General features: G+C 55.7%; 1 protein-coding gene across 3 annotated transcripts in view; it reads left to right on the forward strand.

Moving 5' to 3' along the window:
- ZMIZ1 (zinc finger MIZ-type containing 1) overlaps nucleotides 1-22909 on the forward strand; it is a 234348-nt gene that overhangs the window by 21867 nt on the left and 189572 nt on the right. For all 3 annotated transcript variants that reach the window (XM_082629392.1, XM_082629394.1, XM_082629393.1), the window contains exon 2: nucleotides 21950-22073. The gene's annotated coding sequence lies outside the window, so the exon portion shown is untranslated. The remainder of the gene's footprint in view (nucleotides 1-21949; nucleotides 22074-22909) is intronic.

The following is a 22909-nucleotide window of genomic DNA, read 5'->3' on the forward strand; positions in this document are numbered from 1 at the left end:
GCTTTCTGGAGACTGAATTCTTTGGCCATGAAATTGGTAGTACTCTCTTCCCAGGTTATTTTGAGAATTAAGTGAGGCGACGTTCACGGTAGATTTATCTGTTGTCCCTGCCCTGCCTGGGACGACTGCGTGATCTGGGGCACGTCCAAGGCCCTCTGATGGGGCTTGGATGCTGGTCAGGGGGTGGGACCCTCGGGCCAGAGGGGCTGCTCCTGCCCCATGGGGTCCAGGAGCTCTGACTCTCGGATCTGCCAGGATTCATACCCTGCATCTTCCACCTGCGGGACCTCGGGTATTCCGACGTCCCCTCTGAGCACCTCAGTCTTCATGGGTATAAAGTGGGGAGACTGCGGGTTGTTAGGATGAAATGTAGGGTTAGTGCTTAGCATAGAGCTGGGCACATGGTAAATGTTCATAGACAAATGCTATCTGAAATATTTATTTCAGGAAAACCTACTTGCAAATCAGAACACTACCTATCAAGTCAAATATTCTGATTTAATCTCAGAAAATACTAAATAACAATAATAACCATAATACCAGTAGTTAGAACACTACCCCTACAAGGCCCATACGTTGGCCCTGTGAGCTTCTAGAACCTTCACGGTGACCCTCATTCACGGCTGAACTGAGCCAGTTCTCACCTGGCCTTTCAGCCTTTCCAGCGTCCAGCTCGCCTCTCTGCTCAGATAAGGATCATGGTGTCTTTCTTAGCTGCCTGCTCTGAGGGCAGACGTGCTGCTTCCCCCATCTTCTCGTTTCACCTGTCTGTTGCCTTGGGCCTGGAACGCACCTAATAATCCTGCCGTGTGAGCAAGGACCCTTGGTACCCAGAGATACTGCCCGGGCCCCTGCACCCCATGAGGCGCCCACTTCTTCTATTATTCCAAGCCTTTGGGGAATCCTCATCTCACGGCCACCTGGGGTCCCTGCACCTCAGTCCTCATGGTCACTTCGAATCCCTGTCATCTCCTGAACCTTTGTCACCTGGCCCGTGTTTTGTAGGAAAGTAGTTGGGCAAAACTTGATGCAGTCAGTTACATGATCTGCTCAGGTGGTGAGGCCGGATTTGAACCTGGCTCCCGGTCTGACCTCCAGCCCTCAGCTTCCCACTGGCCCTGTGGCCTCTCAGGGCTCCTGGAGAAAGCTGAGGGGAAGGCTGAGTTGGGAGAGGAAAGGCAGGAGATGAGTCCAGGTGGCTAAATGTCTGCTAGAGCTAGAAAGGAGAGGGCCTAACGGAACCCCTAGCATAGAGGTCAGGCGTGGGAAGAGGACAGTCAGCTTGGAAACAACCAGCCATTTGCTTAAGAACCTCTTGACCCAAAACACTGCCTTCAGGGTTGATAGAAACTGGCTCCTTCAGTGGCTGCCTGCTTTCAGACTCATGCACTCATTCCCCACGTGGGTACGGGGCCTGCAAGGCTCTGGGGCAGTGGTGGTGACCAGAACAGATAAGATACCTGTCTGCAGGGAGCCAGAGGGGAAACAGGTCAAGAAGCCGGTCGATGCCCCCTTCATAAACAATGATAGATGCTAAGAAAGAAACAAGTAAGGTGCTGGATGGAGACACCAAGGGTGGGCGTGGGAGGCCTTAAGGTGGGAAGGCCTTTCCAAGGAGGGCCCTGCGATGGTGGGGGTAGGGTGGAGGGAACCTGAGGGCAGAGGGAGCAGCCTGTGCTAAGGCAGGCCCTGAGACCGGCAATGGCAAGTTCTAGAACAGAAAGGAGTCTCGTGTGGCTGGAGGAGTCTCCTGAGTGGCCCGAGATGAGGTAGGCACCACCTCACATCTTCCATCCCATCTTGGGTGTCCCTCTTGCCCCCGGAGAGCCAGCAGGGCTGCCAGGCCAGGTGTGGACATGGGCCCGTTTCTGCGTGTGGGTTCCGTTTGGGGCCAGCTCCCTGCCCCAGCCAAGGGGCAGATGACAGGTGACATCAGTGGCTATTTCTTCCTCCCACTGGCCACCTCCATCTTTGTGGCATGCGTGGGAGGCCTGGCCTCAATTCTTGATCTGTCCCCCGGCTCTTCCTCTCCACAAGGAAGCCACGCTTGCCCCTCTCTGCCGCCTGGCATTTGAGTGACCCCACCCTGCTGTCACAGAGGAAGAAGGCAGAGGGGTGGGAGGGCCGTCACCAAGGGTCCCAGGACAAGCCCAGGTTTTCCCACCTGAGGTCAGCCCTGGCCCTGAAACCTTTCTTTATTTGCTTTGGTCTTTGCTCAAAAACTCTGGTAGCAAGCTGCATGGAATGAAATGTGAAGAACTCAAGATAATAATAAAATCAATTGGACTGTTTCCCCAGTAATTCTAGAGACTGATGCATCATTAATGTTGGTAATACAGTGCCTGTCAGATCACAAACTTCTCAATAAATGTGCAGCTGGCAAGCTCTGATAGAAATTGGAGGCAAGCAGAGAATGGGATTTGGGGCCTTTGATATATGGGGTGTCAGTGGTGTGGTGAAGTTTTTATCAATTTCTGTCACTTTGGGCCTTTCTGCTCCTACATATGTGGTCTTCATGGCACCTCTCTGTGGGCTGCTTGGATGCTAAGGAAGAACACCTGCTGGAGGGACCTTGACATCCGGGCCTCGGAATTTCTGTCGGGCCTCATTACTGAGAGCTTCTCAGGTGACAAGGACTGGTTGGATGGGCACAGCCAGAGGCCTTTGGACCTGACCCCATGGGTCACTCAGCCACCCCACAAGCATTTATTGAGTCCCTGCTGGGTCCAGGACACCACTGGGCCCTGCCCTTGTGGGCTCCAGGGACTGCGATGGAAGCCTAGGGCTTGGGGAGCAGAGAGTAGTCAGGTGGTCATTTCTACCTGAGGTCAAAGGTCTGAAGGCAAGTGGAGGGAATGCCTGAGCTCGTGTGGCAGTGTCTGCCAGTAGACAGGCGGGGAGGGGGCACACTCAGGACCCTGGAGTTGATGGGAAGTGAGGAATTTGACGAGGCTAAGCCCCCAGCAGCATTGGAGAGACGGTGGAACCTTCCTGGGGGCAGCATAGCGTGGCAGTTAGTGCAGGCTCTCTGGAGACGGCCTGCTGGGGCTGAATCCTAGCTCCCGTGCTTACCACAGGGCAACCGAGGAGAAGAGACTCAGTTTCTTCATCTGTAAAATGGGGGGGGGGTGTCGTAGCAGAACCACCTACTTGGGGGGATCTTGGGAGCATAATGAATGAATCCCAGTACACAGCCTAGAACAGGGCCTGGTACCTTGTGAGCGCCTGACCAACACTGGCATTATTTTTGCTCAGATATCAGTTAACCCTCTAGTAACTGAGAGTTAACTCAGCCTGAGTTACAACTGAGATTCAGAGAGCTGAAGCAGAGCATCCCACCTCACACAGCTGGCAGGAAGCAGCGCTGGGATTTGAACCCAGCTGCTCCTGAGGCTGGGGAGGAGGTGTCAGGGCCTGCAGCTTTCAGAGCGCTGGGCCTATGAGGTCACCAGGGAGGTGACCAAGGAGGTTAATTAGCAGGTGGGCAGTGGGCGGGCTCAGGCCTCACTTGTTGGTGGCCTCTGGAGTCTGGGGAGATTCTGAGACTTGGGACCTGACGGTGGAGCTTTGGAGTTGGCTCCTGGGGTTTGGTTGGAGAAGGGTGGCTACGTCTGTCAGATGAACCAGTAGGGAACCACTTTGTTTGCAAATCCCAGCAGCAGGTTGGGATTCAAATGCTCCTGGGTGCCCCCTGCCTGGGATTGGGCCCTGAGAGCCAGCAGCCTCCTTGATACCCAGCCCAGAGCCACGGCTTTGGAAACCAGAGTGAGAGGACCCCTGAGCAGTGGGAAGGACTTGGGGGTGTTCCGATGGCTGCTAGAGCCTCACTGAGGGCCTGGGGGTTGGGTGGACCCATGCTTGGAGGCTGCGTTCCTGGGAGGGCTCTGGGTGCAGGGCCCCTCACTCCACTGGACAGCGGTCCCCCCAGTCTGCCTTTATCATGTTGCTCCGTCCTGTGGCTTCACGGGAACCCCAGGATTTACTCACTGGTTCTGTATTTGTTTGCTTTGAGAGGAAGGCCAGGTTGTGAGGCCCCCTGGGGCCTCAGGAAAGAGGAAGCGATCTAGTTAGACTGGGGTGTGCAAAAGACAGAGGGGCCTGCACTGCACTTCAGGCAAAGAGAGGTGGCGACTGGGCCCGGGGCCTTCCCCAGGCTCCCCTGCCCCTCTTGGAGCTCCCATGACCCCTGTGGGCCATCCTGCTGCTGAGCCTGGGATGCTGGCACTTGCTCTAGGTTGGGGCGGAAGGCTGGCTTTGCATTTAGCAGGTAACTTGCCTGGAAGAATCTCTCCCCATAACTCTCCCCACCCCCCTACCCATGGCTTAAGCTTAGAGGAAGTGTCCCCTTGTGGCAGTGGGAGCTGGGTGGGGGCTGTGTGAGGTGTTGAGTGGAAGCTGCAAGGTGCAGTAGCTGAAGGTGCGTTAGAAGGAGGAACAGGTGACCCTCTTTTCACTACCTGGAGGGCCTGATCCCAGAGGCGTGTAGGAGCATGGATGCTGGCTGGTCCCACCCTGCCTGAGTCCCACCCAGACTGCTTATATGACCTGAACAGATCCTGAGCCTCTCTGAGCATCACTTTCCTTATCACCAAAATGGGGGTCCTCATGCCCACCTAATTGGGGGTGTGGTGGGCACGTCCCGTGATGCTTGGAACCTGTCTGCTGCTGAGTGCCAACCTTGTCCCAGGCTCCAGCTGACCTATCCTGGCCTGACCCCAGCAGCTCTAAGCCTCACTAGGGAACAAGACAGGCCAGAATTGCTATAGCAGGAAGGCCTCGTAGCCATGATGAGAGGCCTGCCAAGGGGACTAGCTCAGGTCAGGCTGCTGGAGAAGGGCATTCAGGGAGGGCTTCCCACAGGAGGTGACCTTCGAGCTGCACCCCAAAGGACAAGCCAGGGAATGCTCGGCAGAAAGGAGCAACGGAGAGCATCAGGCCTAGGTGGGTGGGAGGCAAGACGAGGTTGCTCAGCAGGATCCTGATTACATCCCGAAGGGCCTTAAACGCCATCCATGCCTTAGAGTTTATCCTTGACGCAGGGTCAGTGAGAAAACATTTGGGGTGAGGAGTGAGGTAGCCAGATCTGATTGATAGAATGATCACCGTGGGGGCTGCCTGGAGGGTGTCCTCACGGGGGCCCTGAGGAGGCCTGCCACCGTCCAGGGAAGGGGGTGTGAGGCCCGGCGCTGGCTGGGCCTGGGCAGGGGCCACAGCAGTGCTGTATGTGGGGGATGGTGGTTGGTGGGGACACTGGGTGCTGTGGTATCTGAGGGGAGTGAATTCCAAGCGCTGAGGGATGGGGGGGTTTCCCTTGGCCCTTGGGGCTTCTGTGCACAGAACCCCTGGGCACTTATTTAACAATGCAGGTGCCGGGCCTCACCCCATCATGTCTGGGCAGGTGCATTTGGAAACCTCATTGAGAACTGCAGGTCTGATAAGGAGCACAGAGGCAGGGACTCTGAGGGGTTTGCAATAGGACAGGAACCTCTGAAGGAAAAAGGTAGATGGAGCTGATTGCAGACTCTTGAAGGGATACAGGGAGGTGCTGCAGGGGTGGACTGGGCTGCAGAGAGGAGAGAAGAGGACTGAGCTCTTGCCTTGAGAGTTAATTCAGCAAACAGGTACAGAGCGCCCATCCCATGGCAGCCCTTTAGGTGACCAGGCAAGGTCCTTTCTAATGGAGGGGGGTACACACGGCACTGACAAAGTACTGAGCCCACTCTGCTGGAGAAGGAGACAACTAAATCAGTCATCTGGGATGAGTGGGAAATTCCCAGGCCAAGAAGTGAGGGAAAAGCATCTGAGGCAGAGGGAATAGAGCTTGCAAAGGCTCAGGGTATGAGAGGGATGTCGTCAGAGGAGCACAGCCCTTAAGGTCAGGCCAGTGGGCCTGGACTTTGTTCCCATCTAGGGGCAGCAAGTCAGCCAGCCTCCCAAATCAGAGAAGAAAAGCCTGAGGCTGCTGGATCCTAGGAGGCCTGAGGTGCTCAGCCTGGCGGGTGTTTGAGGGTAAGGGGGGTGGTCAGTGCTTGCTGCGCTCTGCCTGTCCAAGGAAGGTGACTGAGCAATGTGCCAGCCCTCTGATAGCCTGCATGTTTCCTTTTGGTAAGGCCACATTCACGGTAACTGTAGGGTCAGAGACAAGCGACAGACCAGAGCGAAAGACCGCCTCTAGGCAGGTGACTGGCACCTGCCCCTCCAGTGCTAAAGTCCATCTGGGTGAACCAGGGCAGGGAGGGAGGAGGGTGGCCAGGTGATGGCCTTCTTGGCAGGTGTGCCCTGTCATTCTGCATGAAGACAAGCCATGGGGCCCCAGGTGCCAACACCATCCCTCACACTGTCCCCTCCTCCCAAATACACACACACACACACACACACTCACACACACACTGAGGATGCACTGTCAGCCCTCCACACTGAGGATGTGACATGGGGAACCAGGAAGGTGTCAATTACGGACTGCCAGTTGCCACAACACATAGAGGTCACTGAAGATCAGAGAGGGGAAGTGACCTGCTCTATGTCACACAGCGAGTTAGACGACCAACTGGCTCCCAGGCTTCCCCATGGCACCGTGGCCCCAAAGCTTTGGGATGAACTGGCTGGGCTACCACATGGCTCAGGTTCTGGTCACCTCTTTAACTCCTGCTTTAGCTGTATCTCTGAGCCCCGGGAAGAGGAGCTGTCTGCCAACAGTAAGCTTTCTCCTGATGGAATCAGCTTGTGCAGCTTCTTCACTCCCCCCACCTAAAACAACCCAAGGAAAGAAACCCAGAAAGCGCTGGTCCTTGCCTCTGTTGGACCAGCATTACCCAGCCCAAGTGGAAGATGTACAGCGGTGAGCGTGGACAGAGTAGAGTCCTGAACGCTTCCTGACAGGGAGGCAGAAATCCCAGCTCTGGAAGTGTGTAAACATGGTTATTTTTAGCCCTGGGAGGGCTGTGGGCGCAGCAGCGTGACCCGCATTTGGCTCAGCCCCGTCCTCCTGCCCCCCCACCCCGGGAGAAAAGGCCTCCTTTGCCCCCCTGCCCTCCCCTGCCACCAGCCTCGGGGCTGGGCCAGTGATGTCAAGGCCCACCCAGAGAAGGAGCCGGGCGGGGGAATCTCAGGCTGCCCACGGCCGGGAGCTGAGGCCAAGACCGGCTCACAAGGGGCAGGATGTGGTTTGCAGAGAGGCGACATTTCACGTTACAAGAGAGATACTGGAGCCACACAATTTCATGCTTTTTCCATGGGCTCTTATTCCCTAATCCTTGTACCTTCTCTGGTCTGGGCGTCATGAGGCCTGGTCCCGAATGAATGTGCTGCCGCTTTCACCATTGTGTGCTCTGACATGTATGACACCTCTCAGCATTTCATCCATGCCCTCATCCTTGAAGTGGGATAAGTTCCCAACCTGGCTGGTGGGAGTGGGGGGTGAGCTTAACAAGATCATGGCTGTTCACTCACTCATTCAGCGAACACTTAGCATCGATTTTGTGCCAGACACTATTCTGGTCACTGGATATAAAACAAGGAGCCAGGCTGACACGGTGCTGACCCTCCTGGGGCTAACATCATCAGGGTGGGGGCAGGAGACAGATAATAAATAAGCACGTGCATAAACAATAATCAGTTTGCAGTACGTGTAATATGGGAATAATACGGAGTGATGTGTTATGGGGTGATTGGAGTGAGGGAGGGAGCACATATTTTAGACAAGGGCAATCAGGAAGGAACCCCTGAGAAACTTAAATAAAACAGAGCCAGTCATAGTGGGGGGAGGAGGTAGTGAGAGGGAACAGCAGGTACAAAGGCCCTGGGGCAGGAAAACCAGTGGGGCTGGAAGGTAAGCAGTATACTTGGTAAAGTGGGCAGGGCCAGATGCATGGGGTGTGTGGGTCATGGGGAGGCCTTGGAGAGGGCTGAAAACAGGAAAAGATTTGCATCACAGCTACAGGGTAAAACATGAGGGAAGTGAGAGTGCCAAGCCAGTGGGGGGCTGTTGCGCTCACCCAGTCAAAGGAGCTGGCCAGTGGTGGGCAGATTAGAGCACAGGGAGGGTGAACCGTGGAGGTGGCAGATGGCTTGGCTGAGAGGGAGCATCAGAATCAAGGATGGCTTCTTGACTTTTGGATTTGATGGCTGGGTTGTGCGGGGAGAGGGCAGTTGATCAGAAGGGGCCAGTGCAGGGAGGGCGGAGGGAGAACAGGACCGGGGGGACGGAGGCTCTTCTGGACACATGCATTGGGGATATCTGGTGAAGTTTAAGTGGAGAGGATTGCTCAGGAGAGTGGCCGCAGGGGGAGCACCAGGCCCCAGTCTCGCACGTCTCTCCTCCCAGGGGCTCTCTGCCAGCCTCAAGCCAGGCTGTGTGGGCGGGTACTCCCTTGGGGCCTGGCCTGGGGTTTTGTCCCAGTGCATCATGAATGAGGGCCTTCCGGTCCCCTGGCTTGGGTGGGGCGTGGGCAGCTCCTGCAGCCTCAGTGCAGAGGGGCTTGAAGGCTCTGCCCAAAAGCTTGGGCTGGACGGACCAGAAGGCACCCTGCTGGGGGACATTGGAGCACCATTTGCCTTTGGCTGGACCTGAGCCCTGGGTGTCATTCCCATGCCTCGTGCCCAGCTAGATTGACTTCTTATTGTGAAGTAGCAATGGCCCCTCCTGTGTCTGGATCAGGATGTCAAGGATGGAGGGAGTTGCAACATGTTTGGGATTTTTTCACAGCAAACTTGGTTCCCCTTTATTTTGTCATCAGCCAGCTGTGTGGCCCCCAAACATGTCCCCTCCCCTCTCTGGGCCTCAGAATTCCCACCTGAGACACCAGGATGGAGCAGAAGGTCCTCAGGGTCCTATAGCGACAATGCCTCCAGGTTTGATTACAGAGGTTTGGTATTAAGGGTCGTGGTGTGAGCAAAGGCCTGGCAGCTAGGCCATGGAGACGCCTTGCAGGGCCCTGGGGAGCTGATGAGTATGGCAGAGAGGCCACTCGAACGACGGTCACAGGAAATGGGAACTCCAGGATGCCTGTAGAGGGTCAAAGGGCCCAGCTTACCATACAAGCAATTGTGCCTTTGGGAAACTCTCTACGCTTTTTAAAGCCTCAGTTTTGCCATCTGCCAAATGGGGGTGATAATCGTCGCTGACCTCAGAGGGATGAATAACTACTGAGGTACCATGAGGAGAGGTCAGCTCAGCCCTTGCTCATGGAATGTCTTTGATTTCTGATGGCTGCCCTCTCCCTGTCCCTCTCCAGTTTGCAGCCAGAATCCTAATTCAGGGGAGGGCTCTTTTGCTCTTGGGGCTTCCTGTGAGAGCCACAATCCTGGGCCTGGGAGTCCTGCCAAACCTAACTGTGGAGGCAGTGAACCTCACCATGGCCTTGGGGACCGGCCCACTGGCCATGGCTTTCTGAGCATCAGCCTTCAGTTTTGCTAGTAGAGGCACATTGGGGCTTTAACCAGAGGCGGTAATGAGCTCTGAAATCACGCCAGTTTTGTGTTTTATTTCTCAAAGAAGAGGTGGGTTTTGATTTCCTGTCAGCATTGATGTGGTTGCTGTAGTTGTGTTGTGGGGTGTGCGTGCGTGTGCGTGTGTGTGTGTGTGTGTGTGTGTGTGAGTGTGTGTTGTAACTGCTCCGGGTTTTAGAGCTGTGGTAGAAAATGAGGAAAATAGCAGATGCTATATCCATTTGCCACCAAACTGTCTTGAAATGCTATAAATATTTTCTAAAAAGACTAGCTTCCCAAGCCCGATGTGTTAGTTATCTCCTCCCCGAGAAACTGATTCCTGAAAATTAAGACAAATAACCTCTTAAATCACTGTGTTAACCTCAGGTGTAAAAACCATTACCGCGCCAGCCGCGGGTCGGAGTGACTCTGCTCTGCCTAAGTGACTCTGTGTGGTATTGAGACGGCGGCAGCAGCAGCAGAAAGGAAAGAACCTTGTGCTCGGTCAGGAGGCCTGGCTTGGCCACTCACTGCTGTGTGACCCCAGGCTGGTGGGCTCACCTCTCTGATCCTCTTGTTTCCTCATCTGTGTCACAGAGACATGTCACCCGCCACCTCTCAGAGGTGACGCTTGTGCTCCTCAGAGGTACACAAAGGAGACCGTCAGGATTCAGCTGCTGCATTCATCACAACTGAGAAAAACCCTCAGCTCCAGGCCTGCCCAGCCCTCTGGCTGTGTGGAGGGCAGCCTCCAAGCGCTGGGCCCCTTGCTGGTGTCTCTTTCCCGCAGAGAGAGCCGGTGGGGCTTGCAGCCTCCAGCAGGCAGGCAGCAAAGTAATGCCAGTGTTTCTTCTCCCTGCCTTTGTTTTTATGTTTAACTTCTATTTGTGGTGAGTGAGGCTAATTTCATACTTAAGGTAATCCTATAAAGTTTTTTTAATAAAGGTATTTTAGCAAAAACTATGAATCGATTTCAAGAAAAATATGAAATGAATGGCAGGCTAGATGGCAGGAGGAACGGACAAAAAGCCAGGAAGCTGATTAGGAAACATGGGGGGGCTCTGCAAACTGGGTTGCCCTTTTCTTTCCCATTCACCTCTGTGAACTTTTTATCTCCATTACCTTTGCATCTCCTTGTAAAGGAGTGGATGGCGGGGGGGAGGGTGAGGGGGCAGTACTGGGAGGACGTTTTGGTGAATTGTCTTCCAATGGCACGATATTCAGAGGTGACCACTAACTCCCATCATGCGGAGAGCTGCAGGTGTCCCTCTCCCGGGGTCCAGGCCTTACCTCCGCCAGGTGTGGCCGGGTGTAGTAGCCGCTCCCCTAACAGGGATGTCAGATACTGTAGGTTTTGTTTTATGCTCCATCTGGGAGGGACAGGCTGGAGGGCTGTTTAGAAAAGTCATTCTGAAGTCATGTTTGAGCTCTGAAGGGGAGCGTGGGGATTTGTTGGTAAGGCCACCCTGGGTGTGGAAATGAAGCTTGGCGACACACCTGCCTTTCTGTCACTCATGAGCTCCCCCAAGCCTGAGGCTGGATCCTGTCCACAGTGCACTGCCAGCTCCAGGCAAGGTGGTCAGCCAGGGATGGGTCCACAAGCTCCTGCTGGAATGAAGCAGGTGCTCCTTGGATGGCCCTTGCCCATTATGCAGGGGCCCTCCCCCAACCAAGTCACAGGCCCTGGAGGGTCTGCACCCAGCCCTGTGCTCATAAGGCCTATGTACTTCCCATGCCCCCACCCTGTCATGGCTAGCCTAGAGCTGCACACAGGGTAGGTGCCCAGGAAGGGCTTGACCAGACCCAGAGGTCGATGTGCTGCCACAGTTTCAGATCCCTTGTCTATTGTTCTTGGGGTTTGAGGTTCCCACCAGGGCAGGCACACAGGCTTCTGGTTTGGAAATCCTGGCTGCCATATACACAGACATCACGATCATACCCTGTCATCATCCTCAGAACCTCACTCTACCATTGCCTTCATATCTGGCCAGTAGATGAGGCAGCCCCATTTACCCCCATTTTACAGGTGAGGAGATTGAGGCCTGGAGTTAGCAAGTGACTTGCTTGAGGTCACACAGCTGATGATGCAGAGACCTAGCCCGAACCCATGACAATTATTTTCTGGCCACTTTGCCTTCCACTCACAAAGATAGTTCAAAGGACTTTATGTATCTTGCTGCTTAAATTTCATCCATTCATTCATTCAGTTGGAATCTTTGTAGCCTAGTAAGAGCTCTGGAGCCAAATGGCCTGCTTTGCATTTCAAGCACTTCCTGGCCACGTGACCTTCGGTAAGTTCCTCTATCTCTCTGTGCCTCAGTTTCCTCATCTGTAAAGTGGGCATAAATACCACATGGGACTGTTGTGATGATTAACAGGTTAGCCATGCCTGGCTCAGGGTGAGGTTCTCGAGGGCCCGCTGGCTGTGTTTACTGCTCTGGGCACTGAGGGATCGTGGAGTCCTCTGGGCTCCACTGCAGGGTAAGGTAAGGGTTGAGGAGGAGTGGAAGGGCCAAGTGGTTGGTCCCAATGGTAGGCAGAGAGAATCCTGTCCCAGAGCCTTGGCACAAGGTAATGATCTATGGTTCATCTGCCGACGAGCCGGCTCCTCACCTTCTGTCTGTCTGCCTGCCTGTCTATCTCTCCTCTCTGCATCTGTCTATGCAGTGCAGTCTCTCCCCGACATACAGCCCCCAAGGATCCGCTTGCAGGCCTGGGAGTGGGGGTGACACCCCAGCCCACCTGGAGACCCATTTATTCTGCCGCTGGGGCATGGAGCCCAGTTTTAATCATCCTCTCTCCACCACGAGATGCAGATGGTTGTATTATTAATAGTCATAATTAATCAGCATCCACGGAGGATCTTTTCCCTGGGCATCAGATCCTCAGGACGAGCAGCCCCAGGAGGTCCCGCTCCAGTCCTCACTTTATAGAAGGGGTAGCGTAAGGCCGGGAGGAGGGAGGTAACTCATGGGAAGTACAGCTGGGAGTGGGCCCTGGGCTCAGAGCCCGGGTCTGCTGACAGCACCCCAGTGTTCCTGCCCAGAAGTAGACTTTCCAGCACCCCCAGCCTCAGACCCAGCACTCCTAGGTCCTAGGGTGCTGGCCCCTGGGAGAAGCCTTCAGCCCTGGGGGTGGGAGGTCAGCACTCAGCCTGGGAGCTGAACTCAGGGGTCTTGGGCCAGGAGCAGAGGAAGAAAGGTAGAATGGGAGGAAAGGCCAGGGGGAAGCAGGGCCTAGTAGGCTAGCAGGAGAGGGGTCTGACTGGGGGCTGAGTATGGGGAAGTGGCACTGGGTGGAGGGGTGCCAAATACCAGGTACCTCTCCATCGCTCACCCCAACGGTGAGCCTGGGCCTGATGCCAGCTGCTTCTCCATTCTAAGCACCACGTCTTAAGGACAGTGATTTACTGCTTGCGGCAGGCCGCTTCCTGATTTATGGGCCTGCTCCGGACAGTCCTAACTCCATGAGTGCAGCGGCAGCGAGGGGCTCCTGCACGGTTCTGCAGATGGCCACCTGCCCACCCGCTCCCTGGGCCCACTCTCCTGGGCCCCACGGCCGCCGGGGCCCTGCGCACGCGTGTGCGTCAGAGCTGTCCACATCCCCGCTCAGCGTGCAGGTGCCCCAAGTGCCCCAAGTGCAGGTGTGTGCTGTCCTGGGTGTGAGCGTGCGAGTGCTCATCTGAGCACGTGTGCCTGAGTGTCTGCAGACACTAGTAAGGGAAGTGCGCGTGCACGCGTGACTGTGTTGGGGTGTGATGAGGTATGTGCCTGTGGGCTTGCAGCCACGACCTCACCCTGTTTTCCTCGAATGAATGCCATCCACCCTCACACACCTACACGTGGTGACCTGTGTGGCCGGCTGAGACGTCCCGGCCTGATGATTAGACTCATCAGTAAGACTCTGCCATGGTAAACGAGTCCAGAGTGCCTCCGCCCAGGAGTCCTGCAGGGAAGTGGGAGCTAGGCTCGTCCTCAGGGCAACTCCAGTCCACTCCCTATCCCCACAGTGGGAGGCTGGGAGAGAGGGACACAGCCCCTGGCCCCAGGCCCCCATGCCGTGTTCCTGTGTCACCTCTCCCTACCATGCTCACAAACCTGCACTTACTCTGTGCCAGGCCTCGGGGACAAACCCGTGTCATGGGAGAAGCCCAGTCGGGAGTCAGGCAGATCAGGGCACAAACCCAGGCTCTGTCCCCAGCATGTGGGACACGCTCTCTCTGCTTCTCTCATCCTCGGAGTTTTCCCATCTGCAAAATGGTTTTAACAAGAGCCACCTCCTGGGGTTGTTGTGAGGATTAAAGGGGTATAAAAGCTGCTAGATAAGTCAAGGCTCTGCCCCATCAAGCCTCAGTTTCCCCATCTGTAAAATGGTCGTAATGACGCTCACTGGCCATCTCATGGGGCTGTTTTTAGGATCAGATGGGAAAAGGGCTTTGTGAAGAGGCTGGGGTGGCGACCACAGGGCGTCTTCCAGTGCAAGTGTCTTACACTTGACTGAGTGCAAGACAAGGGGCTCTGGGCACATGGGAGGTAGGTGCCAAGCGGGGGAGGGGTTCCAGGTCAGATGCTCCATCTGAATTCCCAGCTGCCACATTCCAACTTTGGGACTTGGGCACATTACCTCATCTTCATCTGCATCTCTGGGAACCGTGGATTCCTCCTCTTTCAAGTGGGTGTATTAATAGTAGGTACCTCGTGGTGGGATGGAAGGACTTGTGAGAAATGTGTGTTGAGCTTAGCCCAGAGTTTGACACAAAGCAAATGCTCGAGTCAGTGGTATTTGTTCTTATTTTTGCCAGCCTTATTGCCACACAGGTGGACGTTAAGTTCAGAAACACAGGTGAATGATGCATTGACATCATATTATAATAGGATCTATGTTTCCAGACTTTGTGTTCATCAGTCCCCACCCAAGAAGAGTTCAGGCCCCTCTTCAGGGCGGCTTGGAGGGGCTGTGGTGAAATTTCAGCCCAGCCTGCAGGATGGTGCCCTGGGGATGGAGGTGGCCAGTGCTAACCTCCACTGGCTCCTGGGAATCAGGGTGCCAGGTCCCCCACAGCCACCTGGCTCCCCAGTGGGAGTCCAGTGGGCACCTCTAGCCCCGCCTGAACTGCTGGCCTGAGGCCCAGAGCGGGACTTGATGTCGCTCCTGAGCCAGGGGAAGACTGCTGACCCTGCCGACAACCAGGTGCTTTTCCCTGCTGGCTGCAGACTGAGCCCACGGGCAACCCCATCACGTGAGGGCTCCCTGATCTGCGCCCTGCCTCATACCAGCTGACGGGGTCCAGGAGAGGGGCAAAGTCCACATCCCACTGGAGGAATGAGGCCCTGCACCCAGGCCAGGGCTGGCAGACACAGCCGGAGCTAAAGGGGTTCAGAGATGGCGGGCCAAGGTGGTCCCAGATAGGCAGGGCGGAGAGGAGGAAGGCCAGGCTGGAGCCAGACCTTGAAGGACAAGGGGACTTAGCTCGCTGAAGGGACAGCATTCCAGAAGGACAGAAATGTGTGGCAAAGGTTTGGAGTCGTTCCTAGGGAAAGGCATGCCCTCTCCCATAAGACATCTGGGCTGCTCTGGTCCAGATGGCCTCGGCTCTCAGTGACCAGTGGCCATGGGGTGAAGCAGATGGCCAGTGGGGGGCGGGGCCACCCTCAGGCCTGAGCCAAGGGAGGCCAAGTGGCCCACATAGGCCAGAGCCCGAGACCTTGGCACCGGCCACTCAGAGCTCTCGACTCAAGAGTTAATGATTCATTTGTGGCCAATTTCTGCTGGCCTTCGCCTGGAAATTCCCAAGCCTGCCCCTTGCCTCGGCTTCCGGGAGCTCCAAGAGTACAGTCTCATTTACACTTGGCCGAGAACATCTCACCCACTATCCAGGGAATGGCTTTTATAATTACAGCAGTGGTGCCGCAGGTTAGCCCTTAGGAGGGATTGATTCTGGCCTGCAGGCGGGGGGCCGGGGTGGTTGTTTGCAGTTAAGTTAGAGACCCCTCTCTGACCCCATGGGCAAGTGCTGATGGAAGGAGCCCTGTTTGTGTTCATGGTATCCCCCAGTAAGTTCAGAGCAGATGCAAACAGAATCCAGTCTGGTGTGATGTGGAAAGTATTGCAGCAGTTACAGAGGGGGAAATCGAGCTTGACCCAGGGCAGGACTTGGCTGCATAAGAGAAAGCCATAATAAATGCAAAGGCCAAACCAGGCAAAAAATAGAGCAGCCTGATCCTCCAGGTTGAAAAGTCCCAGGCTTGGGGAGGGGGTTTCCTTTATGTCTTTTCAACTTTGCAAATTTAATTTCTTCTGATTTTTTCTTGACGGTCCCAGGCGTTGGTGGTAAACAACCGCTCTCCCCAGAATGTTTCCCTGTAGCAGCAGCTTTCTCTGGAGAGGGTGCTATCAACACTTGGCAGGGCCTCCTCCCGGCTCCCGGCTCAGGCTCCTGAACAGCGAGAGCTCCTAAAAGGCGCCCAAGAATGTGATGCTCTCCCGGGGTGCTGGGGCCGCAGGGCCGGGGCGAGCGTGGGCCTGGCCTCTTTGTTCCCTGCAGCGGCCAGCAGCCCGGCCTGGCCCCAGAACCTCAAACGGCCCCTGATTGTTGATGGTCCCCAGGCGGAGAGGTGGGGGAGTATCGGGTGTCCTCTGGCTCCCACAGCCCTGGTGCCCGGGTCCTTGGCACGGCTCAGCGACAGGAGGGAGCCCGTCTTCCGAGGACAGCTCTGCCAGGCTTGTCTGTGGCCAGGAGACCAGCGGTGTCCCGGCCCAGCAGCCTCCATGGTCTGCGTCACGCGCTGGCTTAGGTGTCCTGAGTCAGAGCCAGGAAATGGATCTGCTGTGCGGGGGTGGAAGTGCCGCTGCCCCGGGCAGCTGGGGTGAACCCTAACCTCCTGCCCATCCACGCTGGGGGGGGGCCTGGCCTCGTGCATCCCTCCCCTGGCCTGGCCTGGTTTTGACCCGTACCTGGAGGAGAGGCTGAGGCGACAGCCGCCTCCCTCCTCCACAAACTGTGCCCAGGCCCCTAACCCCACACGGCCAGTAACTGCAGGGCTGTTGACAGGACGGAGCACTCAGATCAGGCGCAGAGAGGCTGCTGGGCCTCTCCCGGGGCCGTACCGCTTTCCTGGAATGCCCTTCCCGGCTTGCGCTCTGGGCAAGAATTTACCCAGGAATGACTTCTTTGGCAAAGCCTTCCCGGCAGCTCCCCTCCAGCTGAAGCTGCCCCTTTCCTCTGAGCCACCTTCTGTGGACCTCCATCGCAGATCCTAGCACAATGTGGTGTAATCACGTTTTCCAAAAGGGCTGCCTCGCGCATTTGCCTGCGTGCGTGCTTTGAGGCGTATTTATCTGTGCGCCTTGCGTGCCTGGTACACACTAGACGCTCAATAAAAGCAAGCTGGATTCAATGAAGGGGTCTCCTGAAGGTGGTGTTGGAGTGTCCCTTTGTTAATAATGTGGTGAAGATGGGGGGGCTGGGGTCAGCAGAGAGGCTGACCTTCACCCCCCCCCCCACCGCCAGACCCCCTTCGCAGCCTCCGCCCGGGTAATTGCTGGGGGCTGCAGTGGGCCCCTCCCCGATTCCACACAGCCAGTGCCTTCCTTGCCAGCAGGAGTCGGCTCCCTGGGCTGCCCGTGTGATCACTCTCCAGAAAACACCCCAGTGGAAACTGCATGAATGATTGATAAGAGCTGAGAGCTGTTTAATTTTTCCCCCTGTTTAATGGCTATCAATAATTTAATACGCTCTCTGTATGTTTTTAAGAAATAGCACCCATTTCGCCGTCTCCGGTTTAGCGGGCTAAATGATTTAAGTGTTGGAAATATGCTCTGAGGATGGAGGTTGAGAGTCAGAGGAATCTGGAGGCCGGGGGTGGGGGGAGGTGGGTTCAGAGCCAGCCAGCAGCATCTTGGCCTGGGGTGTGCGTGCGTGCGTGCGTGCGTGTGTGTGTGTGTGTGTGTGTGTAGGTGGGAGGGGGAGGGGGAGGGTACAAGCCAGCGCCATTCTGCTAAGAGCAAGATAATTGCTTTTCCGGGTCTCACTGAGCAGCCCCTGAACAGCTGTCAACTCACCCCCTCCCCAACGCTGAGCTTTTCTGGAGACTCCGGGGGGCCCAGGGTGGGTAGGAGGGAGCGGCTGCCGGTACCACCATGGGCTGAGAACCGCCCTCCCCATGACATCTTTGCCCCCTCCGAAAGCTGTTAAATCATTTTTATTTTAATGATGCAGTTAGTCTCCTGCCAGCCTCATCTTCCAGATAGGATAGGGGTAGTGTGGAGTGGGGGACTCAGAATCACTAATCTCAGGGCCCAAAGGCACCTGGAAGGTCATCTGCCAGTGCTCCCCCAAACTTTCCAGAGGCACAGGATCACCTGGGAGGACTTGTTAAAAATTTAAATTTCTGGGCTGCATTCCAGACCCACAGACTTCCATTCTCAGGGGAGAGGCCTGGGAAGCCATGGGTTTAACAAGCAGCCCAGGTAATTCTTACCATCAGAGGAGGTTGGGAAATAGAGAATTCAGCTCCAGTTCTGTTGCCTCCTGCACCCACAGCACCACAGGGCCACTGCCTCTGCGGACAGGACCCTCACCGTCTTGTGAGACAGCGCAGCCGCCTGTGGAAGGTGCACCCCAGTCCGAGCTCCTCCTGTCGGGAGGCTGGGCCCACGCAGCTGCCCTCATGTGCTCCTCATGTGGAGTTAACCTCTGCTGTAGGACGGACTGCCTGGGACCTGGTGTCTTGCCCTCTCCCATCCTGGCCACCCTCTGGCTTCTCGGTGCCTCTTTCTTGGGCAAGAAGCTTCCTTTCTCAGCAAAGGAGTCTGGGTAGCAGAGGAAGCATAGGGGTGGGGATGCACTCTCACCTCCGGGTCTGAGTGCCCCCTTCCCAGGGGCAGGCGGGTGACATGGTGCTGTGGCCTGCCCTTGGTGGCCTGCAGTGGCCACATCAGCCTGCTTGTGGCAGGCACCATCGCTGGCACAGTGCAGATTCTGAGGGGGGCAGAAAGATTCCTGGGCCTAAGAACCACTGTGGCCTTTCAGGGGCCAGTCCTCCCATCCGAGAGAAAATGTGACTCATCAGAGATTGTTGACTAAGCCAGATCTCTGGGATGAGAGTGGAGGAGCGGAGGCCAGAGGGGGCTCCCCCAGGGCCAGGGCCACACATCCATCGAGGACAGAGCTGAAACTGCAAAGGTGAGGCAGAGGCCCCAGACAGGGGCATTCAGGACTGAGGCCCTGGCGCTCACCTGAGTCACAGTCACTGAGGGCAATGGGTGGGGCAGGGGAGAGCTTCCACCTTCTTGCTTGGCCCTGATGGAGACAACTCAGTTCATGGAAGGACTTTAGCAGAGCTGATGCCCTGGCCGTCTGACATAACAATTCTTCCTTTGCTTTGGCAGTTTGCATTGTTTCAGCAGAGATACAGTGCTGACTGCCAGGTGGGCTTGCTACTTCATTTCACTAGATAATTAAGAGGAAAGGAGTGGTACCCTTTCATAGGTGTCACCATCTGCTACAAAATGGGGGACCCCTTAAGCCCTCTCCCTCTTTGTAGACCCTCTTTGTACCCTCAAATTCAGCCCTGCCCTCGGTCTACGTGGGAGAAGCCGGGGTCCCAGGAGGTGCTGTCATATGACCTGTCTTGTGATCACCAGTTCCCCTTATGCCCCTTCACCCCCCAAAGCCTGCAGTGATTATCACCGCACCACTGTGGAGGTCTCAACCCTAGGGGAATAGGAAGAGGGGTGCCATCGAACCCCGACAGGGCCCCTACTTGGAGAGTTCCAAGAGCTGGGGAGACTGAAGGGAAAGACTTAACCCCATGCTCAGGAAGACCCAGCTCCAGAGAGAGAGCTGTGTGAATATAGACACCTGGGCAAGGCCAGGGGCAGTCAGGGAAGGCTTCCAGGAGGAGGTGCTGCCTGCCCTCAGGCTTGAAGCAGGAGAGGAAGGGGAGGGGCATCCCCGGTGCAGAGGTGTAAGGTGGCACTGTGAATTGCAGAGGAGAGTGAGGTGAGGCCAGCAGGGCAGGGCGGGGCTGGATATTGGCTGCCTGGGCGGAGAGCCACAGAAGGTTTGTTTGTTTTTAGCTTCTGTTGAAGTATTACATCCATGCAGAAAAACTGTGCATATCCTAAGCGCAGCTTGACACATTCTCACAAAATGAATACACTCATGTCACCATCATAGAGATCAAGAAACAGAACATTCCAGATCCCCTAGAACCCCCCGCATACCCACTTCCGGTCACTGCTCCCCCTCAAGGATAAAGACAGCATTATCCTTACATTATCAACAGCACACTATCAGTTACCTACTGCTGCCCCCAAAACCGCCCCCAAAACTACCCCGAAGCTTTGTGACTTAAAATAAACAACCACCATTTATTATGTCTCATAATTCTGTGGTTTGCCTGGGCAGTCCCTTTGCCAGTTTCCCTTGGGCTCATGTGACTCCAGTGACCTGGAGGGCTGGCTGGACAAGATGGTCAAAGATGGCCTCAGTCACATCTGGCAGATGGTGCTGGCTATTGGCTGGGCAGCTTCAGTTCTCCTCCATCCTCCAGTAAGGTAGACCAGCTTCCTTCCATGGCTAGGCTGCATTCCAAGAGGTCCGAGGCCAGAAACAGCAGGATCTCTTGAGTCCTAGTCTCTGGAAGTCACAAAATACCACTTTCACTAAGTCCTATTGGTCAAAACAAGTCTCAAGGCCAGCCTGGATTCGGAGGCGGAGAATAGACTCCACCTCTCGATAGGAGGAGCTGCAAAGAATCTGTGGCCATATTTGTTTCAGTCTGCCACAGCACAGAGTAGCTGTGCCTGTTCTTGACCTTTATATTATTGGGTCCCTTAAGTATGTTCTCCATTGTCTCTGGCGTTTTTGATCAACACCGTGTTCATAAGATTTATGTGTATTGTTGGATAGAGTTGCAGATTATTTGTCCTCATTGCTGTGTGGTGTCCCATTGTATGCATCCACCGATTTATCCGTTCTACAGTTGGTGGCCATTTGGGAAGTTTTCATGTTTGGGCTGTTATGAGTAGCACTGCTGTGAGCATTTTTGTATGCATCTTTGGGTGACCACATGCACACATTTCTGTGGAGGTGGAAATGCTGGGCTGCTTAGAGACCACAGGGTAGGGGATACTTCCAAACTGTTCTCCAAGGTGGTGACCAGTGCATGCCCTACCAGCAGTGTTTGGGAGGCGCAAAAGAGCTTTGTGGAAGAGAGTGAGGTGCTTTTAGAAAGACCCCCCCCCCCGCAGCTGAAGATGGCTGGAGGGGTGTCTCTGACCCTAGGGCTCCCTGTAATGTCCCCTCTCTGCCTGCCCCTAGCCTCAGGCCTCCAGACTGGGGAAGAAGGGCCATCAGACCAGATGGCTCTTTTCTGAGTGTGATCTCTACTACTGCACTTTTTCCCATCCCAGGACCCTCCTACTGCCCTCTCTCCTTTACCCAGAAGCTTCCTTCCACAGCTAGCCTGACCCCCCAACAGCCAGGAAAGCTGGGTGCCTGCATGCACTGACACACGAGGACACAGAAGCTGGGGGGGACTGCCATGGCAGCCTCCATCCATGATAGCTCTGGGCAGTGGGCAAGACCAGCAGACTTGGGTTCTACTTCTGGCCTTGCCTCTCTCTTGCCATGGGACCATGGGAGGAACCCTTCCCCTATCAGGGCCTCCGTTTCCTCATGAGGCAGAGAAGGGAGTCAACCTCACCAAGTCTCTTTCCTCTCACCAACCTGAACCCCGGATTCTAGAAGCTAACAGGGAAGAGGGCACGAGGAGGCCCGTGGAGAGCTTGGCAGGCTTCTGGATTTCAAGGCACATGTCAGTTGGCCCACTTTGTTCAGCTTCTTCACTGAATATCTTCACTGCTCCACTCATCCATCCATCCATCCATCCATCCATCCATCCATCCATCCATCCATCCATTCATCCATCCGTCTCTGTGGCCTTGTGAGCCTCGGAGGATAGAGATAAACTAAGACCTCATTCCTGATGTCCAGGAGCTCTGCTCGGGGGAGGAGCCTGGCCTATAGAAAGCTGGGGGAGACACGGTCAGCTAGACCCAAAGCTGCTGGGGGATGAACAAAGAAAGGAGTGACAGGTCAGAGAGGGCTCCATGGAGGCATCTGAGCAGAGTGGGACTCTGAAAGACAGAGAAGTGGGGAAAAGGGCTCCAGACAGAGCGCTCAGCTTGTCTGAAGGGTGGGGGTCCTAGGGGGGCTGGGCTGACTGCAGCACAGTGGTGGGTGTGCCAGCCTGGCTGCTGCTCTGGTACGGAGTGCAGACGAGCTGACCTTGGTGCTGGGCCCGGTTCTGGGCCCAGTTCTGGGCCTCTGACCTTTACTGGGGGTTGGGGACAACATCTAGTTTCTAGGGTCATTCCACTTCTGTGGGCCAGCTCGGATCTCCAGGAGATGGCCAGAGGGGCCTGGGCAGGCGGGACCTAGGGCTGGGTGAAGGGAGTCGGGGCCACCCCCAGGCTCAGGCTTGAAACTCACTACGCCCTCTCCTCTCTCCCGCAGGACCTGCAACAGCTCTGCTCGGTGAAGCCAGACTGCTGGGGCCGCCGCCTCCTTCCACTGTGAGCTCCTTTTCCTGACGCCCTTAGCAGCCTCTAGTCCCGGTGATCGGCAGAGGCCTTAGCAGGTGAGCAGGATGACCTGGGCCCTGGCACTGGGTGTCTGCTGGTGTGGCACCCAGCCCAAGCAGCTGGTGCCGTTTCAGGGCCTGGAGAGCCCAGAGCTGGCCTGTCATCACTGAGGAATTAGGGGAAGGGGCTTATTTCTCAATTTTCACTTCTCCTTGGCCTCCTCCTCTCAGAGGGAGCCAGAGAGCAGAGGGGTGTGCCCTGGCCTGGCACTCGGATATTTGGTTTTATTCTCTTGCCAACTCCTGGTGTAGCATTGGGTAGCCCTGCCCCTTCATGGCTGAGAGCCTCAGTTCTCTCGTCTGATACACGAAAATAATAATATCCTCTGACATTCTGAGCACTTAACTGTATGCCAGGCACTGTGCTAAGTACTGTGTAGTTGTTAACTCGTTTCATCTTCACCACAACCCTGTGAGTTAGGTGCTGTTATCTTCCTCATTGTGAGGCTTGTGGTCTGAAAGCAACTTGCCCAAGGTCACACTCCTGGCTGAGCCCCCATGGAGTTCAGTTCCAGGTCTCTGTGGCTCCAATGTGCCAGCCCCTGACCCCTGTTCCATTCTGCCCCTGACCTTGCCCCCCTCTGCTGGCCTCTTCTTGTGGGTGGGCATCAAGGCGATCGTGGATATCCTCAGAACTGTTAAGTCCTGTTCCAACTCAAGGCAAAGGGAGGGGGCTTTTACAAGGTGACAGTTGCTGCTGGTTGCCTGGGGTCATGATTCATTTGTGGATATGATGTGACATGAACCAGACCTGACCCCTCCTCCCCAAGGTGGCACACAGGGCCCTTCTGGAGGAGGGGTATGTTGGTTGGATACGGCTCTCTCTCCCTCTG

Source organism: Mesoplodon mirus, assembly GCF_964341445.2.
Source record: "Mesoplodon mirus genome assembly, chromosome: 2".
In the NCBI taxonomy this organism is placed as follows: domain Eukaryota; kingdom Metazoa; phylum Chordata; class Mammalia; order Artiodactyla; family Ziphiidae; genus Mesoplodon; species Mesoplodon mirus.